The sequence below is a fragment of the Macaca thibetana genome, chromosome 15 (assembly GCF_024542745.1).
Source record: "Macaca thibetana thibetana isolate TM-01 chromosome 15, ASM2454274v1, whole genome shotgun sequence".
Lineage (NCBI taxonomy): Eukaryota > Metazoa > Chordata > Mammalia > Primates > Cercopithecidae > Macaca > Macaca thibetana.
Genome location: NC_065592.1, coordinates 50,065,222 through 50,075,240, shown reverse-complemented (window position 1 = coordinate 50,075,240; position 10,019 = coordinate 50,065,222). Strand labels below are relative to the sequence as shown.

The 10,019-nt window shown below is 36.7% G+C and overlaps 1 pseudogene; it reads right to left on the bottom strand.

The window, feature by feature from the left end:
- Window positions 1-410: 410 nt before the first annotated feature.
- On the bottom strand, window positions 411-1,459 carry LOC126937285 (uncharacterized protein C2orf27A-like; annotated as a pseudogene).
- Window positions 1,460-10,019: the final 8,560 nt, after the last annotated feature.

Sequence of the window (10,019 nt, the reverse complement as noted above, 5' to 3'; positions counted from 1 at the left end):
AAGAAGGCATGAAGTTTCAAAAAAGTCAAGCTTTATTTAAACATCATTGTATAAATTTGTAATTTTTTTTTTTTTTTTTTTTTTTTTTTTTGAGACACAGTCTCGCTCTGTCGCCCAGCCTGGAGTTCAGTGGTGTGATCTTGGCTCCCTGCAAGCTCGGCCTCCAGGGTTTAAGCCATTCTCCTGCCTCAGCCTCCTGAGTAGCTGGGACTACAGGTGCCCGCCACCACGCCTGGCTATAAACTTGTACTTCTAATACTATGAACAAATCCTAAGGCAGGTGGCAGCATAGAAACCCCGGGGCACAAGTGCTGAGTTTGGAAGCTTTGGTTCCTGTGCACTTTGCAGCCGCTCCCTGGTCCCCTCAACCCCTGCCCGCCTGTTAAGAAGATCCTGTCCCTGGCAGCAGATCAGGGGCAAACAGCCCAGATGCCCGGTTGCGGGCAGACCTCCATGCCTGGAGGAGGAGGCCACCTCTGGGAACAGGAGGAGCTGCTGGAACCCCTTCTCGCAGGCTCCTTTTCCTGCTCTCAATCACCTCCTGCCAGCATATATACATCCCCAGCACCAGCATAATGAACAGGTCCTGCGCAGCAGGGCTGCAACTCTGCTGAATGAGAGAAGCCTCTGTCCAGCGAGATAGAGAAACCCAGGCTACACACCCTGGTCTCTGTCTCCATGGCTCCCCCCGTGCCCACGACTGGGAGCAGCATGGGAGCTGCTGGCTGGGGCTCTGCTGACCACCCCCACTCTGTCACCGCTAGCTCCACCCATGCTTTCAGCTCCAGGACTGAGGCCAGTGGCTACAGCAAGTTCCATGATGTCAGGCAGCTCCTCTTTGAGCTAGTCCTTTGCTGTACCAGGGCAGGGGCAGGAAGGCTCTGGAGCTGCCTCTAGTTCCAGCGCTGTCCCTGGAGGGAGCTCTTCCCCTGGTGCTGGCACTAGCTCAACAGCTAGCACTGGAATTTCCTGTATTGCTGTGTATGGAGCAGGAGCTGAAAAAGGAGAAAGAGTCATCAACAACAGTCACTTTCCACTGGAATTTCCAAACGTGGAAACAACCTCACTGAATTTAAAGGAATTCCAGCCCCCAAAGAAAGACTCCCACAAAGTCTTCCAGACTGCAGGCCACCTCACCATATGCCTGTGCCTTGATAGGCTCTAGAATCTCCAGCCAGACAGGGACAATGTGCAGATGTGGCCCAGATGGGATCACTGGTAAAACCTGGCCTGGTAAATGGCCAGAGGCGTCTGGGGTGAGCAATGAGCCTACATAGGCATCATTGGAAAAGGCTGTCACTCCTTCCATTCCTGAAGCAGGACCCTCGAAATGTGGGTCAAGAACATCTTGCTCTCCTGAACATCTTCCACCAAGTGAGCTGGCTACGGGGCTGGCTCTAGGATATGGGTGCCTGGTTACCCATTGTTCAGGTCTGTCGTCAAGGAAGTGAGGTTGCATCTTTAAGTTTCCGTCCCCTCGGCCCCTACCTGCCATAAGACCTACTAAGGACCCCACTGGACTGCTGACTGCTCACCCTCCCCACAGGTCAATTCTGTACCTGTACACAGTTATGTCCACCCAGGGCCTGCTTGGACACCTGTGCTTGATGTTCACCAGGGGCTGGATGTCCTCCTCAGACCTGAGTGTTCACCTAGGGTCTGGTGTCCACCTTGGGCCTATGTTTCACTTGGGGCCTTGTGTTTACCTGGGGACTGGTATCCAGCTGTGGACTGATGGCCTATTGGGTCCTGTTGTTAACCTAAGGCCTGGTGTCCACCAGGGGCCTGGTGATCACCTGGGATTTGGGTTTCAACCTGGGGCCTGGGTGTCCATTAAGGCCTGATGTGCACCTAAGGCCTGAGTTTTCACCTGGGCCTGACAATCACATGGGGACTGGGTCTAATATCCACCTGGAGCCTATGTATCTACTTAAGGCATGGTGTCTACCTGCAGCCTGATGTCCATATGACTCTGCAGTTCCACATGGGCCTGTTTTACACCTAGGGCTTTGGTGTACCTCTGGGGCTGGTTGTCATTTTGGAGCCTGGTGTACACCTTGGGATCAGTGTCCACCTGGGGCCTGATGTCTGCCTGAGGACTGGTATCCTTCTGAGGTGGGAGCATAGCTGGAGCAATATATATACACACACATATACATATATATATATTTTATATATATTTTTAATTATATATAATTATATTTATAAAATATATATATTTATAATTATATATATTTATATATAAATTTGTATTTATATATAAATTATATATACATGTTATATATTTATATATATATTATATATATTATATATTTTTTATATTTTTTTAATGGGGTAAAATTGCATACTTTGGGGAATATTTCAATAGAGAAGGAAAAATCAATTGTACATAAAAGAGACAGAAGAGAATTGCTGCAGCAATATTCTTGAGTTTTCAGGGGATATTAGCTTAATTGCATACGATTAGGGGTTGTTCGTATCTAAAGGCACTGAGTATCTACAGTAGTGAACGAGAAGGTAGTAGATATGATTAGGTGGAAGTTGTTGGTGGAGATAGTAGTGAAAACCTAGACAAGTTCTTTTCTAATTACATTTACTCAACTTTGTAGAGCGAGGATAAAGCAGTATTCTAGTAGGAGACCGGGAGGGTACATAGACAAGGGAAATATAAAATGAAGTATTGTGGATCCATTTGTGGTTAGTGAATCATACATTTAAAGTGAAACCAACCAGCCAGCATTGTTGTGGATATGTAGAGTTAATGTGTCATTCCAACCACTTTCACTTACACAGAGGCAGACAAGATATAAGTAGAATGTTGCATTTAAATAAGGCTGTATCAAAAGCCTAACATAAAGTGATTGAGAAACTAGGGTATTGGAATAGTATGAATGACAGTGATAATGATTGATCATGAAATTCAAACTGAGGAATGAGAAAACTGAAGATGTGATTGGGTAAAAAATAGTAAAAGAGTAAACATGTGATTGATTGAGTGAAGATATGATTGGGTGAAACATAGTTGGATCCGTGGGTCAATGTCCCTAAATGGTTAAATTATTTTTGGAGCTGGGAGGCTAGAGAGAGTGAGCTGGAAATATAGAAGGTGGTATTTGGGAAAAAGAATGTTTGAAATTGACTATGGAGAGGTGGTAGTTTAATGGCAATATAAAAGTCTAGGACGTGGTGACAATAAGATGACTAATAGGGAGAAAAAGCCTTATAGTAGCAGACTTCTAAGGTATTAGAAATATCATCTCTATGGACCATTTGCATGGTGATCCCTGGGTACATAAGGACTGATTCCCTTAGAAAATTGGATTGAAATGATATCTGTGAAATTTCAATGTTTTCTTTGCTGAGATAGCAGCTGCATATTGGTCTGACCAATGTATTAATGTATTTATAGCCTACAGAAAAAATGGTCAGAAAGTCTTTTTTAGAATACACATCAAAGGGGTAATTATTTTTCTTCTGCTCATTGAAAATAACCAAATATTACTTAGGAGAGTCAGATGGTCTGTCTAGCACAGATATAAATGTCTTGCACTATTTGACAAGTATTATTTCATCGTGTAAGATCAGTCCATTTCAATACACTTTTTTTCAATCTCTTATATTCTGATTTAAATAAGTATGGAATGCAGAGGAAACCAATGACATGCTATATAGAAAAAAATGCCAAGATAATGCAGGTTTACAAATATGAGGATTCACAACCCATTTTTAGTCTAGTTAATATAATTTTGGACTATTTTTATTTCTTATTTCTATGTTTATAATATGTAGTTATTTCCATTTTCAACTAAGAGAGTATAAATGGTTTATTTTTTAGAAAATATAAAAAATTATGACTGCCATACAGTGGAATACTTAAAGCTTTTAATAAATGGAAAAATATTTTTTCTATTGCATTTTTTAAAATTTTTACTGTTATATTTAACCTGTCATACTGAATTTGGGTTGGCTAACATAACCCAAATTTAATATAAGAGCAATTTGTATATATTATTAATAGAAACAATTGTATGTTGTTCAGTTCCTGTTACCTTTAATGGCAAGCCAATTTATTTCAATACCAAAGAATTTTGTTAACCATTTATTGTATTTAAGTAACTGTGCTTGATATGGGGCAGTCTTTAAATAATATAAAAGGAGGCATCACAATTCAGCGAAAATAGATGTCTTTGCATATATCCAAAATGTAAAAGAATGAGAATATTTAATCTTTGTTTGGTGAAGGATTTTAAGGCATAAAATTAATGAAAAATATGTATAAGTAGACATGACAAACATTTAAAATGATGTCTTAATATTTTAAAGAAACCAAAATTATTGTAAACAGAATAGAAATTGAATGACTTTTTAAAATTGCAAATATAGGGTGGAAAACTGATCAATATCCTTGATATATACTGTACAAATAAATCAGTAAAATGGCAATAAAAATTTCCCAGTATAACACTGGAGAGAGGGCAATGAGGAATAGATAGAATCAAAAGATTAACTGGAGAATTCTCTTGGATTCAAGGTAGACAAGTGATAAATGTTTTGTATATTCTAAGAGAAATGAGAGAAGTAGTAATATTTTTGAAAGATAGCTTTGAGTTTTAATGGAGCAACAGGGTAGCCAAAATTCTCAAAGGTATGAGTGCTTGGTTGTCAATGAAGTGTTATTTAGAAGATATGTTTAATATGTTTGCCTCATGATAGCAAATCCTAAGGTCATATAACTGGTTGGGTTTGGATAATAGAAGGGATTACTGATAATATTCTTAAGTTTTTATGTATAAACTTATGATTATGATTACAGGAGAGGACAGTAGACTGGAGATTGTCACTTAGGGTGTTGATTGTGCAGCATATTATGCACACACTATAACTGATATAACAAATATAGTGTCATAATCGTGTTAGGATTTCTGAATATGCATAATTTGAAATTTATTCTCAGAGTCTCAAATTTAACTGTAGTGGAATTTTACTAGCTGTTGCATTTTGCTGATTCAAGGTGCTTGACATTAATTGCTTGTCCTATCTTCCAGTAGAAATGTAGGATGCTGGTACTATTAAGCATGACAGCTCACTTTCTGTATCTCCACTCTTGAAACACATTTATGAATCAATTTATTTTTTCTCTAACTTTTATAGATCACTTTATTTTCCTTCTCTCTAAGTGATCAATTAAATATTGAATATTTTAGTTTTCATTCAGCTCAATAATTTCATTCTTCGTTAATTTACAAATATTATCAATGACATATAATCAAGTGGAGTTAACAGGCTTTTACTATTCTGCAATTTATTGGAATAATATAAATTATTTGCATTTAGTATCAATGGGCCTTAACCAACTAGAATTATAATTTCCAGCTGTGTCTTAAGCAAAGAATTAAACTTGGGAGCTATATATCTATATATATACTTATTTTTCTGATTTCTTTTTCTGGAAGCTATGTTTAAATTTTAACAGAGCAGAAACTTACCTGCAATAACTTTAGAAAAGTAATTTCACAGTATGACGCATTGGTATTTTCAGAATGGATTTAGATTCAATAATTCAGTTACTAAGACCTTCAGTCACAAAACAGTCTCTACTAGTGCTGCCTTTGACCATCACAGATTTCAGGTAGTCTATTTCCCTGCCAAGTTTAATGTCTCATCATATATCTCTGCCTTGTTATTTCACATGGCTGACCTTGTTCTTTCTCACAATATTATGGGCCATACTTACCCCTTATGTTTCACCTCAGACCTCAGCATATTAATTTTCATCTTTTAAAACTTCCCTACTCATCCAGAAAAACAAAGATTTTTAGGCTAATGTTTGAGTTTAAAGTCTACTGCAATATATTACCGTTATACACAGTTCCTTGAATCATTCATGGTAAGGAGGATTACTGTCAAACTGACAGCAGGATTTGTAACGTCAATAGAGGTAAACTGTGAGAAATATATCATTAGCTTTTTATTCAGTCCCTTGTAAATGAAAATACAGAAGGAAGTGGTAATCCTAATGCACAAAAATGAGCAAAATATGTTTTAAATTGTTTTGTAATAGTTTTTGTTAACCACTGATTACAAAAATCCAATTGCAATATTCTCACTGATTATAAGGAACCAAATGCTTAAGAACTCTGTTTGCTATAAATACCACAGGGAAACGAAATATCACGGGTTACATGAATGAGCAGGAACATAAAACAGCTGACAGCTATTTTGTGATTGAATTGACTGTAACGTCAATCAAAATATTCTGCATCCGAGTAGGAAAACTAGTCATTAGTGCCAGTAGTTATTTTAGGGTTGACTTATCTTGCATTTGCTTCCCTTAGCCAGAAAACTCAATCAGTACACATCAACTCTTTTAGTTCAAGTAATATTATATCAAAGAGGTCCTATTTGATTGTTAATGCTATAAACAGTCATAACAATCTTAGATAAGATTTATCAATGAAACAGTCACCAAGATAGAAATGGAAAACAACCTAGTTGAATTTTATAGTGGTTTTAACAGAGAAAAGGGAGGACTCTAGTATATGGTTGGTTTTCTCTGTTGGGTATACACATGTCTGAGACCTGATTCTGATCAATGCAGAAATAGAAAAAGGCCCTAAATATCTGGATGGAATCTCTGGTACAACACTACTATTGGAACCTCAATCTTGATCCCTTTGGGTCCTAATGTTCAGATTTGCTCTTTGAAGTTCTTTGGGCTTGAGAATCATCCTTCATTCTACTTCATTAACCCTGAATACTTCTCAATTATTTCAGCTTGAACTCAATCCTGGTTGCTTTGGGTTAAACCATTGAATTAACTCATGCCCCTTACACCCAACTCTGTTAATGATCAATTTGGTCAGGTCCACCAGGAGTGAAGTAGTTCTGACCTAGAAATTGTGGGTACTAATAGCTTAACATATAGGAATGTTTTAGATTTTTATTTATAGAAATTAAATATATGAATGATGTACAAATATGTGATTTGCAGTTAATATTTGGTTAAAAAGTATGATATAAACACACATAGATAAATAATGTAAACCTGAAAATTGTGTATGAATAAGATGTTTCTAAAAATGCAAAACTCTCTATGAAATTACATTAGACAAAAATCTAATGTAAATAAAGTCTGTTATACAGTTGTTTAGACGATTTCATTTGAATTCAGTATCTCCAGCAATGCCTGATACATAGTAGGCCCTCAATATAGATTTCTTGAATTAATAAATGAATGTTTTAAGCAAAATTAATAAAATTTATCATTAATTTATCTTTATCTCTGCATAAAAAGACAAAGATAAAACAATAGAATAACAATACATTTATTTTCCGGTTGGTGAGATTGTAAGTAAATTTATGGTTTATTGTCCCAAAAATTCTTTGTTATTGTTCTAATCTTCTATAAAGTCACTGATTATTACTTATAATCTCTCTCTCACACACAATCAAATGATTACAAGTAGGGGTATGGCCATATCTCAAGTAGAGGGAAATGCCACAAAAATTACAGATATAAATAAAGTTTTTTAGGAGCAAACTTAAAAGTAGAATAGTTGAAAGAAGTATAATGTTCAAAGTTCCCAATGTAACATACTTTAAGTTAGATATAGATAGTCTGCATGCACAGTGACCAATATTTCAATTGAGAGGGAACCCACACATTTAATACTCTGCACATAATGTTGCGTAAGAAACCACTCCCATTTCAGTGGCTTAAAATTATATGCTTTCATTTAGTTCATGAAGCTACAGGTAGAAAATTTATCTTCGTTTGGCTGGGTAACTTTTCTAGTCATTGTTGTATTCCCCTACAAAAGTGTCATTTTACTCATTGTTGTCTAGGACAATAGAGGTAATTAAACCATACATTTCTCTTCTTTCATCAGCCTAGTTTGGACATCATCTTCTCTTAGAGATGGAAAAATTCAGGAAGAGTGAATGGACAGTTGAAAAAGTTTCTTATGGTATAACATTTACAATTATCCCTTTGTACAAAGAGAGTTACATGGCTGAATACAAAGTCAGAAAAGCAGAACTGTGGAAAGTTATCTATAATGACAAATAAATATCTACACAGGGAAGGGTAAAAATTGAGACCATTAATATTATCATCACACAGCAGCTATGTAGCAGCATAAACTTCTTCATCTGGTAACTGACCTTGTCAAATGGGCCAGGTTTTAGAACCTAGTGATTGTTATCAGCCTCAGTTTCTTTTGTGCTAACTCAGATTTGCAGTTAAATCTCCTAAGTTACTAAAAATGCAATTAATGAGACTTCAGACGTTATTCAGTCCACCTTTGATTCTTGGGCATTCATTAAATATATCAAGTGGCTCTGACTAATGTTAGATCATGGTTTTCCAGTGATGTCTCTGGATGAGACATGCAAAAATTGACCATCTAGTTGGACCATGTGGAAAGTGAAGTCTGCAACATCATCCCAAGACATTTGTCAACATAGTTGGGGAGCACTTTGTCAATACAATATCATAGAATATTTAAAAAGTTATTCAAACCCTTTCAGCCCTATACTAATCTATTAGGGTTATATGCATTGATTTGCAATAAATTAAGGTCTGCCACTCTAAACTGGGATAAACCATAATGCTGTATGCTTTCCCCAAACAATTCTTCCACAGGATTACCAAGATTTATTTTTATTATTTTTTCATCAGAAGCAGGGAAGTGTGGGCATGTAACCACCCAAGGCAAGGTCAGTATCCAATTTCATGTAGGTCTCACATCTTTGATCTAAGTAATATGAACTGTCAATCCATTCATTGAAGTCATATAAATTATCCACAAATCTACAGAAGTCAAACCAGGCATAAAATGAACTACCCATCCATCAACTGAGGCTTAAAAAAGAGAAGTTTCATCTTCCTTGTGGAAATAAAAAAGATACATACAATGTTCTTCCTCAAATTCCCTTCATTGCCCTACTAATTTCTGTACCTAGAAAGTAAACCAAAGTAGATGGAAGTATGGCTGTAAATAGCCTATAAATAGCTGACTAAAAAGACAATGCATTGGTTTATTGAGTTTTTGTGACTGGCTATGTGCCTTAATTTTGTTGTTGTTGTTGTTGAATATACCTAATGCTTTCACATTTCATGCAAATATTTTCATTTTTCAAATTACATCAACAATATTGTGCACGATGCCCTTTTTGATATATTTCCTAAGGCATTTACATTTGTCTACCATCACAGTGCCCCTCAGTTACCTGAAGAAATTCTAACCGTACTTTTGTTTGAAATTTTTTTTTTTCTTTTAAAATAAATTGCACCAAGACTGTCAAGTAAAATAGGTTAAAATCATCATTGTGTTTGTTTTTCCATGAGTGGGTGGCCACAAGCATTACTTGGCCAGGATACTGAGGGCACCTCAAAGAAGTCTGTTCCAGATACTAAGATGGTGTCAGCAAAGTTGTATATCCATCAACAAAGGTCTACAACAAATAGGTAATTTAAAAGAGAGGTGAATTACTGCAGTAGGAAATTCCCAGCTTGCCATGCTGCTAGCATGCAGAGAACAAGAGACCAGGCCTTTCCACAGTTCTATCCCTGAAGGAAAAACAAACACACACAAAAAGAAGCAAACAAACCCTACATGAATTTGAATGTTTTATAGCCAAAGGGTAAAGGACAAAAAAAAAAAAAAAAAAAAATTAAAGGAACAAGGGAAACTTGTCAAGATGGGGCACTCTCTAGCTGCTCAAACAGCAGCAAAGCAAATGGGCTGATTAAGCACACGCACACACACAAATTCGATTTGGCTGCTCTTTTTAGAACATACTCCAGCAAGCCACGTGCTGATATCAAAATCACACTGGATATTAGAGACTTACAAGGATTATATGAAGAAAGAAGATCTACGTCTGGGGGCCAGTCAACCTACTTCTCTGTCAGGAGGAGGCTCCAATTATTCCATTTGTTACAGAGCTTTCATAGTGTGTGTGTGTGTGTGTGTTTGTGTATGTGTATATGTGTGTATATTAATTCTACTTGCATT